Source organism: Marmota flaviventris, chromosome 9 (assembly GCF_047511675.1).
Source record: "Marmota flaviventris isolate mMarFla1 chromosome 9, mMarFla1.hap1, whole genome shotgun sequence".
Classification (NCBI taxonomy): Eukaryota; Metazoa; Chordata; class Mammalia; order Rodentia; family Sciuridae; genus Marmota; species Marmota flaviventris.
Genome location: NC_092506.1, coordinates 73,967,633 through 73,982,967, shown reverse-complemented (window position 1 = coordinate 73,982,967; position 15,335 = coordinate 73,967,633). Strand labels below are relative to the sequence as shown.

General features: G+C 37.3%; 1 protein-coding gene across 3 annotated transcripts in view; it reads left to right on the top strand.

Moving 5' to 3' along the window:
* Nucleotides 1–15,335, top strand: part of Me3 (malic enzyme 3) — a 206,074-nt gene that overhangs the window by 45,246 nt on the left and 145,493 nt on the right. The window lies entirely within an intron of this gene.

The window sequence follows — 15,335 nt, the reverse complement described above, 5'->3', positions numbered from 1 at the left end:
CCCTGCAAAGTCAAATGCAGACTCAGACCCAAGTGGATTCTTTCTAGCTCTGTGATCTGCACTGAGTCATCCCCACCTCAGGGTTCTATTTGTGCCTCATTCAAGAGGCACTATGAAAAAGTGAGCAAGTGGAGTGCTCCTATCAGGATTTGAACCTTGTGCAGTTCATTTAACTCTGTATGCCTCTGTTTATTCATCTATAAAATGGGAACAATAGCAGTATCTACCGTGTGAGATTTGGGGAAGGGAAAAAATAAGTTAATGTGTGTAAAGTGCTTGACATAGTTGCTCATGTAGTTGGTTGGCAATGGATAGAACATGAGTGGTGCTTTGTTTTTGACCAGTCAATCCCTTGTTTTTGACTAATCAGTTTCACCAGGAATTTGAGAATCCTTTACTAAATGATTTATCGGGTCACCTCCAGCTCTAAAATACCACTCTTTCAATGACCCAGAGGTGATAGCTTCTCAAATTGTGGCCCTAAAATATGTGTGTAGGGTCCAAATGTAACCAGAAGCTCATTAACATTTAGTCATGTGGAAGAATAGTTCATAAATTTATTTTGTTTCCAGAAATCCAGAAAAGCATGTCCTGGCCATAGCTCTTGCCTTTTCATGTTGGGGACTATATATATATATATATATATATATATATATATATATAGAGAGAGAGAGAGAGAGAGAGATATATATCTATCTATATATATATATATATATATATATATATATATATAGAGAGAGAGAGAGAGAGAGAGAGAGAGAGAGAGAGAGAGAGAGTTTGGTTCTATTAGGATGGGTGTATACTTACAGTGAAAAATCCTAGAAGTCCTCTTGTGGCCACATGTTACGTGATTTAGCATTTTAGACATTTTATGAAGTAACTCAATGTAGTTGAAATAGGAAGTGGTATGTAACTGAGAATACCAAACCCTTAATATTTAATACAATAATAAGAATAAAAACAGTATAAAAGAAGTGACTAGACCTGTTTTTAGGTTAGAGGGATACAAAGAACATATTGAAAAGCTTAATTTCAAGAGCACTTAGCTCAGGGAAGTGTTTGGCAAATGGGGTGAATATTTGGGGTTTGAGGACTTACCTTTGGGAGACCACACACACACACACACACACAGTCCTTAGGCACCTTAATAGTGATTATTACCAAGAAGCAGAGAAGATAGGAACTAAGAACTCCCTGGGGATCAGGAGACCTGGGTGCCCCAGGAAGGCTGTTTTTCCTTTGGGGGGCCTTTAAAGTCTACTTGGCCCACTGAGAGTACAGTCAGAAAGGAAAAAAGTGTGTAGTGTGCTCATGGAGCAAAGAGTTCCTGGACTTAAAGCAAAAGTACCCATAGCCCATGAATTTGGGATTTAAATTAATCCTATCAGATCAGTTCAATAGAGGATTTTTAACTAGTGAAGTTTATAATTTCTAGAAGAGTACTGATAATAGCATTTGTAAAATGCTTTGCAGCTACCAGAGCTGTACTGGTCTTTGGAGCCAGGCAGGCCTGGGTTTGAATTTCTGCTCCACAATTAGCTACATGACTGGAGCAAATCACTTAAGGCCTCTCTTCCCCAGTTCCTTCTTAGAGATGCTGGGAAGATTGTGAGCTCCTGTCTCAAAGTGCTGAGCATGGGTTAGGCACACAGTGAACACTCAAAAGTGATAGATGTTGGTATATTGTCCTGATCCTCACAGCAACTGTTGAGATGGAGGCCATTATTGCCCTCATTTAACAGATGAGGAAACTGAAGTTTAGAGAGTGGGTAGTCCAAGATCTGACATGTAGAAACACAGGAAGAGCCAACAGCTGGCCCTGTCTTCATACTTGACTTCTACATGTTTCCATTCCCTGACAAAGGAAGACTTCGTCTGAATGCAGCACTAACCAGGGAGTCTTCTTTTTTCTTCCCCCAACTTTATAATTGGCAAATAGAAATTATATATATATAAGGTCTACAACATGATGACTTCATATGTGTATACATTGTGAAATGGTAATCACAATCAAAATAATTAACTTATCTATCACGTCTCATAGTCACCTGTCCCTCCCTTTTTGGCAAGGGGTGGGAATGAGATCACTTAAGATCTAATCTCTTAGCAAATTTCAGGTATAAATTACTTATTAACTGTAGTCACCCTGCTTCATGTTAGATTGTCAGAGCTTACTCATAACTAAAAGTTTGTACCCTTTGACCTTCTCCTCAGTTTCTGCCCCACCCCCTGACAATTATCACTCTACTCCTGTTTTTTTGAGTTTCACTTTTTTACATTCTACTTATAAGTTAGATCATGAGTTATTTGTCTTTTTGTATCTGGCTCCCTCTACACAATGTCTTCCAGATTCATCCATATTGTCACAAATGGTAGCATTTCCTTCTTTTTGGAGCTAAATGATATTCATACATACATATACACATACACAAACATAATATGTATACATATAAACACACACACACACACATATATACCCTATCCATTTATCCCTCAACAGGCACTTAGATTGTTTCCATAGAAGATGTTCATTTGTATTAAACAAGTGTTTATGAACAGATGTTTCTCTGCAGTGCATTTGGGAAACCAATGAGCAGCAACTATTGTTCCTAGGGGTTCTGGTGAAATGGCTCTGAGTTATGCCATCCCAGATTTTCTGATCCATATCACAGGCAGTCAAATAATCAGTGAAGAATAGATCAGCAAGAGTGTCCAAGTATGGCAAGTCCCCATAGGAGTAGGTAGTAGGGTGGGGGAAGAGACTGAGACCCAAATTCAGGACAAGTGAGCTTGGCTTGAGGCAGTTTGGGGCCACCCAGACCCAGTGTTGAAGCTACACAAAAATCGGTTTATCTGTGATCATACTCTGTGCCTGGACTTTCTGGCCAACAGTTGAGTTTATTTTATTCAGCAAAACTCATAACACCCATTTATTGTCATCTAGTCACTGACTAGGTTTCAAGTTACAACAAGGTCTCATCATTCTCCCAAAACTCAGAAGCAGACACTCATTCTGTCATTACTCATATTTGTAAAGGCAGATCCTCCACAACAGTCAATCTGCCATTGAGTTGCAGATAATACCCCTCACCCACCCACAGTCTTAAAAAAAAAACAAGATACCAACAGATTCATGAATTCGCAGTCACTCAACATAGAAAGGCAAAAGGGTCCCCAGCTATGGACACAGAGAGAAAGCGGAGTAGATATTGTTGCCACCAAATCCAACATCTGAGTTCCTCTTGGAATGGAAAGTGGAATCTTTTCTTACAGTCTGAGCCTTGAATGCAGCTTCCACCTGTGTGTGCAGCATCACTCGGGTGAGCGTGCACTGATTCCCACACTTGTTGAATTTCCATGTTATCCTACCTATCATGTTTAGGCTTAATTTAAATGCCCCTTCCTCCATGGAATCTTAGGCATGATGTCTCCTTCCTTTGAGCCCTCAGGGTATGTAGTTTCTGCTTATATATCACTTTCTTCGTTATGAAATATTTCAGATATAGAAAAAAATTATAATGAATGAAAAAATATCTATATACTAACCGTCTAGCTTAGGAAATGAAACAGTATAAATGCATTTGTCGCCCCTTTAATTCACCTCTCTGGTCACGTGTCCCTTCCTTTCATCACCCCTAATGTAATCACTATCATAAATTTTGTGTTTAATGATTCCTGTGCCTGTTTTTATGATTGTACTACATTTGCATTTGGTTAAGCATTTTGGCAATTATATCAAATGTAGGTATCCTTATTTGATTTCCTCATTTCTGGGGTGGACTTAGTGATGGTTCCTATACTCAAAAAGTTGCTTCAAGGAAAAAATTAATTAATTAAGACATGCCAAGCATATAAGTTAATGCTCTGTACACAGTTAGTGTTAAATAAGTATAACATCAATACATTTTTGCCTATTGTGTTTTTAGAGTCATCCAAATCATACATTTAGATCACTTATTTTAATCATTGTGTAGCATTTACTGTGCCAGTATACTAAAATGTATTTCTCCAGTCTTGTGTTGATGAACATTTAAGGTGTTGTCAATTTTCAGTATTATAAACAAATTTTCAATCAATATTCTTATACGTTTTCTTGCACATAGGCAAATCTTTCAGTCTTATGTGAAAATGTGGAATTGCTTTATATATTTTTCAATATATTTTAACTTTCTTCTGACTATCATACTAGGGTGTGTGTGTGTGTGTGCGTGTGTGTGTGTGTGTGTGTATGTTTATGTGCACAAATTTTAATTTCCAGCAGATCATAAGCTCCTTGAAGACAGGCCTAGTGGAATTTAATCTTTCTATGATTCAGCTGGCAAATATTCATTTAGCACTCAATAAAGGCAGCATCCAGGTCTAGGTGACAGTATGCAAACGTTAAATGGACTGGGTTGTCTCCTCAGGAGTATTTATGCTATTGAAATCTCACTCAAGACACAGGTAGTCAGCACTGTTTTGACAGAGGGGGAGGGAGCTGGTTTTCATTGAATGTCCGTGATGGATCAGGTACCGCATATATACTTTCATTCACTTGCTAGTTTTGTGTCACTTGAAAGTTGTGTTCCTGGGACTACTCAGTAATCTTGCTGAATCCAGTTTCCTCTAGTGAGAAAACATTGTTTTGTGCTTAAGAGTACAAGCCTGAGTTCAAATCCTGGCATCACTACATGTTAGCTAAATCAACTCATACAAAGGATTTAACTTCTCTAAATGAGAAGACCAAAGAGCCTGGTTCATTCAAAATGGATTATAAAATAGTGCTAATTGCAGAATTGATCTCAAAGGGTGTTTATGAAAATTACAAGAGAAAAAATGTAAATAAAGTGTTTATCCAGCACCTGACACATAAAAAGTACTCAATAATTGGTGGCTATAATGATGATCATGTTGATTCTACCAAATACTAACCAAAAGATAATGTACCTTTTTAGAATTCATCATATCCAGGAAGTTGTTATGATTTTTTTACATTCATTGCTGCTATAATCAAATCAGTTATAATCAAAGTATCTAATTTAAAGTTTTAGACTATTACCAGTTTACTACCTCTCTTATACAAGTGTACATTCACAATGCATTTGATCTCAGCCTTGCTATATTTACAGAATGGGGAAGTTTTGTTTTGCTTTTAATGTTTTCAACTAACAGATTTTGTTCGAGAACCAATAATTCATCTAGACTTCCCTCTGGACACTGGGGCAGGCTTCCAAGTCCCCTAGCTCCTTTGGCAACTACACACCTCAACCTCTAGAGGGAGCTTAGAGGGTATTTGAGTCCAGCTGCTCTGACTCCAGGCAAAACCCCAACCTGAAAACATCACTATTGTAAGTGGATCCTCAGAGAAAAATTCCAAGATCACTTTCCAAACTCAACTCTGACACTGCCCAGACTGCTTTCTTCTCATGCATATTTAGTTTTACTAGAATTGGGTTTCATTCCAGAATGATCTCCAGCTCCCCATAGTGGCCCCTCCTAGGAATTTTTCCTAAATTTATCAAGTGTGGGTGGACTCATTATTTTTTGCCTGCCCCTTCGTCCTTCTACAAGAAATAGATATAATACTTCACAAATAATAAGCTGCAGCTGAACTTTAATCTGCAGGATCCATTGCAAGATGTTTGGAACATTCCCTAAGAAATACCTTCTAGGTTTTTTGACTGTTTTCTTTTGTGTTGCAATCTTCTACTTAAGCAATATACTGCTTATTCTTGTACTGGAATTAATTCTGTAACAAATGTATTTACCCTCTCTAACAACTTCTTGCTGCTAGACACTTGGGAAATACCTGATAGGTACATTTGGCATAATCCTTTTCCTAGCAGGACAGAAAGAATGATTCCAGGACCTTCATTGTCTTTTAGAAGGACAGAAGACAGATGAGAGCCTTTCTCAAACATCTGGAGGATCATCAATTAGTATGGAAACTTATTTTGCTTGGTTCTAGAAGTCGGATCAAGGACATATTAAGTGGAGATTATTTTAAGATCAACTTTTGCTCAATGTAAAACAAAACAACCCACATGAGCGTGCATGCGCGTATATATACACACACACACACACACACAAACTTTGTTTTAAAAAAAAAAACTAGCTTCTGTATCTCTGGACATGCATGCTTTGAAGCTAAAATAAATCTATTGAGGATACTACAGAAGGAGATGGGAATAACTTTCAACTATTAGATTCTATATCTCTTATTAGAAGGACTTACTTTCCTAGCTTGCCTTTTTTTTCTGATGATATTCACTTAGCTCTTTTTAGATGTGCCCCTTTAGTGGGGGAAAAAAAAAAAAACCTATGTCTCTCAACTCATTGGTTTGTGTACAGTTCTGTGGAATCAGAGAGGAGGGATGGTTAATAATGTGCATGATGAGGAAAGGAGGAGAAGATGAGGCTAGGGAGATTTCTCAGACTTGAGAGCATTGAAGGCTAAGAGGACTTAGAGAAAGTTGGGAGTTTCCAAAGGGAAGCTATGAAAAGACCAAAAAGCCTGGTTCATTCAAAATGGTAAGGGTAGAAGTAGAAGTTAATAAGAAAGGATGATATTCAAAGTATCTAATGGCCAGTGTGGCATGGATCTACCTACCATAATAGAGACCAGTCCGGCCACTAAGGCTAAAAAGCAACTTGTGGTCAGAATATCCCAAATAAGGAGTAGCACAGTTACATTTGTATTCTACAAGGATCTCTCTTGGGGAGGACAGGTTTCTAATGGCTATGAATGTATTAAGTCAATAGAATTTATTTAGCAAGTTGTTTCAAGAAATAAAGCTGAGTTTAATCATAAATCCAGCTCTGAAAATAAGCCTGTCCTTCATTCCAGAACGACAAGAATAACAGCAATAAAAACAAACCCCACAATGTGCCAAAATGAAAATCAAGTTGTTGGCTTCCAAGAAATGCAACCCTATCTCCTTTTCTTGCTGTTGGTGACAGAGTGGTTTTAGGGCAATGCCTGGTTTGGCATTGATTGCGGAGTGAATTTGCTGAAAACAGCAACCTCACATATTTATATTTCCTTCTGCTTGTGACACTTGGATTCGAAAAAGAATTGGGGTTGATTAAGACAGAAAGAGTAAGCATCAATTAATCCAAAGCCAGATTTTCCAAACATAAGGCCTCCAAATCAAAAACAGTGATCCAACCAAAGGCACCAAGTCACTCCACTGAAATCCCTCTACTTCTATGTACTGGAAGAGTCATCAGCACTGAACTGTGGGTCACTTTCTAGTGTATGATGCAGGATTTTCCCATATCCACAGGAGAACATGAGTCCTAAGCCGCATCTGGTGAAAATCAAACATTGGGGTTGTCTGAGATATTTTGGGGGACTCTCAAGCTCATGGAACAGAGAAGAAGGCCTGCATAATGGATTGTGAGAGTACCCAAAGCTACCTGAAATAGCTTCACCTGAAATAGGCCACCAATTGATTCTGTAGGGTCAGGGCTAATATTCTGAATGGCATTTGTGTGTATGGCTGTAAGTAGCACCCTCATCCCCTTGCTGTCCACAAAGAAACTTTTGCACGTTCCTGAGATATTTTCCCAAACTCCAGTTCAACCCGGCTCATCAAAGGCCCCAGAAGAAAATGGTATAAGCCAGGTATATGACCATGGGCAAGTTACCTCTCAGCCTCCTCACTGGTAAAATTAATCCTCAACTAATTTATAGAATCACTGTAACAAACCCATAAGATAATAGAGATCCATGGGTAGATAAACTGATCATGTGAGGGTCACGTGATATTGTTATCTGCTCAGGTAGCCTTGGGGAAGGAGGAGAAGTGAATTCTCCTCTCATGGATCTGATTCCCAGGTACTTCAATGGGAGTGATGTATGTGGGCTTCAGAAGCTCTGGGAAAATAGGTGGAGTGGAGAAACAGTCAATTTTTATGGACAGACAACTTTTCTGGAAGACCCATAGGTCTGTATTAGGGGAAAATAAAATCAGGAAGAGAAAATCATTGAAAAACAGAGACTCGAAAAAGAACAGAGGTCTTTGGAGTCCAACTGCCTGAATTTCAGTCATTGTTCTTTCCCCTTTGGCTATATGACTTGGGGAAGTTACTTGTCTCTTCCATCTATAAAGTAGGCATGATTTTTAATAAATATATTTTAAAGAATTGTTACCAAGATTTAAATAATATAGTTAAATAGAACCTAAAATAGACAGCAACAATGAATAACAATTACTGGAGACTACTGACTCTGATGTAATTCAGCAAAAAGTAATTTTCACAGAGAAAATGCAAGTCATTGATTGTTAGGACTAGAAGGGACTCAGAGTTCCTCTGATTAATAGGTAGCTGAGACCCAGAGAGACTGGTCCAGAGTCACATAGCTGTTGGAGGCAAAGCTGAACCCAAAAAATCTTCTACACCCAGAGTAATTTCTTCTACCACTTCTAAAATCCTTTCCAGGACCAATACCTGGTCAGATTCTCAGCTTGAAGGCCTCATGACTCAGAAGCATATTCAGTCTTGTAACTGTGGAATAACAGCATGTACAAATGCTCCAATGGGTAACTAGTGATGCAGATGAGAAACCCTGCAGGTACAGTTGGGCCTATGGTCCTATCCATCAACAGATGGATAAACAGACCAAATGTCCATCAACAGGTGAATGAGTAGATAAATAATCTGTAGTATATATGGGGATATTACTTCACCATAAAAGTGAATGGAGTACTAGTGAATGATATGACATGGATGACCTCAAAAACATTGTGCTAACTGAAAGAAGACAAACACAAAAGGTTACATATTATACAATTCCATTCATGTGAAACATACAGAATAAGTAAATATGTAGATACAGAAAATAGACTAATTGTTGGTAAGGGGTGGGGGCTGCGTAGAGCTTAGGAAATAAGAATCAGGAAGCAATTGATGACTAAGTAGAAAGTTCCTTTGGAGGGTAATAAAAGTGTTTTGGAACTAAATTGAAATTGTAAGTGCATTGTGAGTTGCACTAAATGCTACTGAATTATTTACTTTAAAATGATTGATTTTAAATTTAAATATGGGTAAGTATAATAAATTGATTCAGTTTAAATTACAGTACCAGTATATAAACATTTAGCAATAATTTTCTAACTACTTATTAAGATGTGATTTCTAATCTAGAGGTTTGTATTCCAGATCACTCACACTCTGTGATTCAGTTTCCTGATCTAAAAATGGAAATAATATCTGCCTCATTCATGTGTTGGAAAGATTAAATGGGTTATAGATTTAAATTGATGTAAATACATTGATATCAATTTACATGTATATAAATATATTTATGATTAAGCATGCTTATATGATTGCTATTTACCATTTATAAATTCCCCACATTTATCCTGCTTGCAACAAAATAAGCAGTTATAATAGACAGAGAGCATTAGTTTTATGGGGAAACCTTCTTTGTTCTTGTTTTCTTCTAGCAGATAGCCCCTATGTAGCAGGGTATACTTTCTTGCTCAAAGGCATTTTCCATGTAGTCATTAAGCCCTCAGGTAAAATGAACATGCTGTGTCTAAGCATGCATGTATTCCAGCATCTTCATCACAGTGCTCAAGTAGGGTGGACAAAGAGCTGACAGAGATCTATTCTCTAGGACTTCTAGTGTCTTCTTTCCTTCCCAACAAAAAGTATGTGGCTCTCATGGTTGCTACTTCCCTTCATTCCTTTGATTAGTCACATGGCCCCAATCTATCCACAAAGCATATATGGAAATACATGGAAGTATGTGAATTTATTTAGATAGCTATTGTCTCTTCTACACTGTTTGGGGATAGTTGAAGGAACTCTAGGCCAGAAGTTCACTGCTAGTTGTACCTGGCCTTGTAAACTTGTTCCTTGGAACTGAGCTCCATATTTTGATTTCAGCTCCTCTGGGTCCGTCTGGCCATGTCTCTGCCTTGGTTCTGTACCTCAGTTTTGTTTTTTTATTTGTTTGTTTGTTTTGTTTTCTTAGCTCTAATAAGTTATTCATGACAGCAGGAAGTGCTTTGATTCATTGTACACAAGTGAAGCACAATTTTTCACTTCTCTGGTTGTACATAAAGTAGAGTCATAATGTTTATGCAATCATACATGTACCTAGGGTAATGATGTCAATCTCATTATAGCATCTTTCTTATCCACATAACCCCTCTCCTCCCCTCCCTCCCTTTTGCCCCTACCAAGATTCCTCCGCTCATCCCATGCTTTCCCCCATTATGGATTAGCATCCACTTATCAGAGAAAACATTTGGCCTCTGGGTTTTGGAGACTGACTTACTTTGCTTAACTTGATATTTTCCAACTCTATCCATTTAACTCAAATACCAAAATTTTATTCTCTTTTAATGCTGAATAATAGTCCATTGTGTATATATACCACAGTTTCTTTATCCACTCATTTATTGAATGGCATCTAGTTTTATTCCACAGTTTAGCTATTGTGAGTGGTGCTGCTATAAACATTGATATGGCTGTGTCACTGTAGTATACTGTTTTTAAGTCCTTTGGGTATAGACTGAAGAGTGGGATAGCTAGGTCAAATGGTAGTTCCATTCCAAGTTTTCTAAAGAATCTTCATATTGCTTCCTAGATTGGTTGCACCAATTTTCAGTCCCACCAGCAATATATGAGTGTGCCTTTGCCCCCACATCTTCACCAACATTTATTATTGCTTGTATTCTTGATAATTCCATTCGGACTGGGATGAGATGAAATCTCAGCATAGTTTTGACTTGCATTTCTCTAATTACTAGAGATGTTGAACATTTTTTATATATTTGTTGATCAATTGTATATCTTCTTCTGACAAGTGTCTGTTCAGTTTCTTAGCCCATTTGTTGACTGGATTGTTTGTTTGTTTGGTGTTAAGTTTTTGATAGAGCACTGGAGATTAGTGCTCTATCTGATGTGCGTGTGGTAAAAATTTGCCCCCATTCTATAGGCTCTCTCTTCACCTCATTGATTGTTTCTTTTGCTGAGAGAAGCTTTTTAGTTTAAATCCATCCCATTTATTGATTCTTGATTTTATTTCTTGCTCTTTAGGAATCTTGTTAAGAAAGTCAGGGCCTAATCCAACATGATGAAGATTTGGGCCTACTTTTTCTTCTATTAGGTGTAGGGTCCCTGGTCTAATTCCTAAGTACTTAATCCACTTTGAGTTGAGTTTTGTGCATATGTACTTCAGTTCTTATGATGAAGAGTCCTACACTGAAATGCAATTTCAGTTGTTTCTCTTACCCTTTGCTTACTCGATCTGTTGGCAGCACTTCTATGACCTGATGTCAAATTCTCTGATCTAAATATAGTATACAGACTCTGTGAAAAGACCTTTTCTGGCTCTCAGTTACCAGACCTTCTCTCTATTGCCTGTAACTTTGCTGTTCACAATCTGGCCTGCTCTGGTTTGGCCTGTCCCATCACCACACAAGACCTGGTCTATCAAAGGAAGTGGAAAAAGTAAGAAAAAGACAGGAAAGCAGAGCAGAAAAGAGGCAAAGTTATATAATCAGTGGACATTACACAGAATGGGGATCAAGGCTAAACTCCGTCATTTCTTACTCACATGACCTTTGCCAAATCTGAAATTCTTCGTTTCTTCATCTAGAACATGAAAAATGTAGACCATATTATCTTTAAGGTCCCTTCTGGCCCTGGCAACTTATGACTTTACATGAAGAAGAAATTGTCTTGAAGGCTCTTGTACTCTTTGAGGGTAATGGAGAAAGACACCAGCATGAGCACTGAATGGAGGTATTTTTCTTCTTCTCCTTCTATTTTGAGTGGGAATTATTTAGGGGTAACTAGTCTGTATAAGTAAATATTTTCTTAGGCTTTCCTGAATAAATCCTGAAACCTCTACTTTCAAAATGGAAGAAGGGGAGATTTAGCTTTAAATATATTCATCTGAGCATGATGAAAGTATTAAAATTGCATAAGCAGGAAATTTATGGAGCACTTTTTCTTCTGCCCATTTTTTCAATGGTCAAAAGAGACTAAAATTCAGTATGTTCTCAAATTAACTAAAGAAACTCCTTGTCAAAGTCCTCTCAATCCATCTGGTTAGTATTATTAAAGCATTATGGGGTATATGTGATTTCCATTGGAAAAAAATGAATAATCCCTTCAAATATGTCATTTCATAGGTTTGAAATATGAAGGCAACTGTTAAGAGAGCTATCAAAGCAGTCTGAAGTACAGTGTGAATTATCAAGGGAAAAATATAAAAGAATTTTCAATAACTGGAGGTTCAGCAGATTCTAATGCCAAAGGTTGAGATTGTAAGAACATTTCTTAAAATCCTTAAAGACTGTTATTTGTTGCATGGAGGCCTCTGAATCCAAAAGGTAAACTCTGAACCACCTGGACCATATTAAAGTGTCTGGGGCCTTGTGCAGGGAGGGAGCACTTGAAGGTGCCATTCAACATAATGGTCCCCCTAAACACAACACACTGGGAGCTTCTCTTCCCGCTGTGGCCTTTTGTTCAAAGAATATTGAGGCCTGGGCAAACTATGCCCCATGCACTTCACCCCAAGTGAGAAAACCTTTTCCTTTAAGCAGGGTGTAGTAGAAAGAGTGTACTTGAGTCCAGATAGATCTTAAGCCAGATTTAATTTCCTAGCCCTCCTACTCATGGTCTTGATGATGTTGGGCCACAACAGTGCCTGTTTCATAGAAGTCATTAGATACATCTCTCTTGATCTGACCTGTTGACCCACAGAAGTTACTATACCAAATTATCAGTTTCTCTTTTTTTTATGATAGTGTTTAAGGGTAGACTCTAAAGGGAGACTAATTGGGGTTAAATCCTGACTTTACAAGTACTTTACTCTCTATGTTCAATTTCTTCATCTATCTAGGGGAGACAACAATGGTATCTATTCATAAGTTGAAAATGCTTAAAACAGTGCCTCATATATACTAAGGCATGTTTGTGTAGATAGATAGATAGACACACACATACATAGATATTTTTAAAATAAATGAGTATTCAGCAACTCAAAATGGATCAAAGACTTAGGCACTAGAAAAGAAACCCTGTACCTAATAGAAGAAAAAGTAGGCCCAAATCGTCACCACATTGGCTTAGGAACTGACTTCTTAACAAGGCTCCTGAAGCACACAAAGTAAAATCCAGAATCAATAAATGAGATGGATTCAAACTAAAAAGCTTCTCCTCAGTAAAGGGAACAATCAATAACATGAAGAGAGAGAGAGCCTACAGAATGGGAGAAAATCTTTACCACCTGTACCTCAGATAAAGCATTAATCTCCAGGATATATAATGAAATCAAAAAACTCAACACCAAAAAAAATAATAATAATAACCCACTTAATAAATAGGAAGAGGAACTGAACAGATACTTCACAGAATAAAAAATGTGATTGAGCAATAAATATATGAAAAAATGTTCAACATCTCTAGCAATTAGAGAAATGCACATCAAAACTAAGATTTCATCTCACTCTAGTCAGAATGGCAATTGTTAAGAATACAAGCAATAATAATTGTTGGCAAGGAGGTAGGGAAAAATGTTCTTTCATACATTGCTGGAGGGACCCACAAATTGGTGCAACCACTGTGGAAAGCAGTATGGATATTCCTTAGAAAACTTGGAATGGAATCACCATTTGACCCAGTTGTCCCACTGTTCAGTTTATACCCAAAGGACTTAAAATCAGCATACTACAGTGATGCAGCCACATCCATGTTTGTGACAGCTCAATTCACAATAGCCAAACTATGGAACCAACCTAGAAGCCTTTCCACAGATGAATGGATAATAAAGAAAATGTGGTATATATACACAATGGAATATTATTCAGCCTTAAAGAAGAATTAAATTATAGCATTTTCAGGTAAGTGGATGGAGCTGGAGATTATCATGCTAATCAAAATAAGCCAATCCCAAAGACCAAATGTTTTCTCTGATATGCCAATGGGGCAGGGGACTGCTAGAGAAAAATAGAAGGTAGTTTGGATTAGGCAGGGGAAAATAAAGGGAGGGGAGGGGGGTATAGGAGTAGAAAGGGGAGTAGAATGCATCAGACAATATTGTCCTACGTACAGATATAATTACACAACCAGTGTGATTCTACATCATGTACAACCAGAAGAATGAGAAGTAATAGTACATGTATGTATGATATGTCAGAATGCATTCTACTGTCACATATAACTAATTAGAACAAATTTAAAATAAATAAATAAATGAGTATTCTGTAAGTTTCTAACACTTTGAAAATATTATACTCATGATAATTTTGCACATATATTTCTTATTTTAACTTTGCTCATTTTTTATTATTTTGTTTACTTCTTTTTATATATTTCCCTATATATACTATAAATTGCATTTTTATATATGTAGCCCTTTCATTATAAGCCTACGTCAAAGTCCTCAGTATCCTCCTAAGACCTCTATGGAAATGCACCAAATTCCCTCTATTGTTCAGTTCTTTACCTCACCAAATGTGTTCATGGGAGAGCCTCATTGACCCCAACTTCATGACCCCTGCAGAGACCACCTGGCTTGGCCTGCCTAACCCCCCTAAGAAATCTGGCATTTGGGTGGAGAAGCTCACTGCTGACTTTTTGTCATCATGATCTCCTGCTACCTTTGGGGACTATGGTAGCAGGGTATAGGAGGTGATTCCTCTGTTGTCCTTCCTGCTGTGGGGCTGAGATTGTTCCTCACTAGAGAGATTAAAAAGTCTTTGAAACTTGACATTTGGAGAGCACACTTTGGATGAGAATTCAAGCATTTCTTCAATTTACTTGTGTTTTGTGAGTAAGTGAATACATATGAGTAGAGAGGGAAGGGGGGAAATTCTTATGGACAACAACATCGCCATTATATTTATGAAGATAGAAAAAAAATTAATTGCAAACTTGATGAAAATGTAGCAAGATGGCTACTTATGTGCTGATAGAGGAGTTGTAAATTACTCTGGTCTTACTGAAAATGTTTTGGCAACACCCTGAGGGACTTAAAATCATTTACATCTCTCCAGAATGTAAGCTTCATGAAAGCAGAAATATTTCATTGGTTTTTCACTTTTTTGCTTTCTACTATATTGCCAATTTGGAATGGTGCCTAGCACTTAGTGGGTGCTTATGAAGAATTTGCTGAATGAATGAGTCATTAGTCTCTTAAGTCCACTTACAGTGGTTCAACCTAAAAAAAAAAAATATCACAATTGCAAAGTTTCCTGTGTGCTCATCAAAAACATAACTTATAATAGTGAAGGTCTGGAAATAATTATAATATAGAAAATGGGAACTATCAGATAATAATTTGTACTATTTTTCAGTTTTTAAGAATGTTATAAGCTGAATTTTTA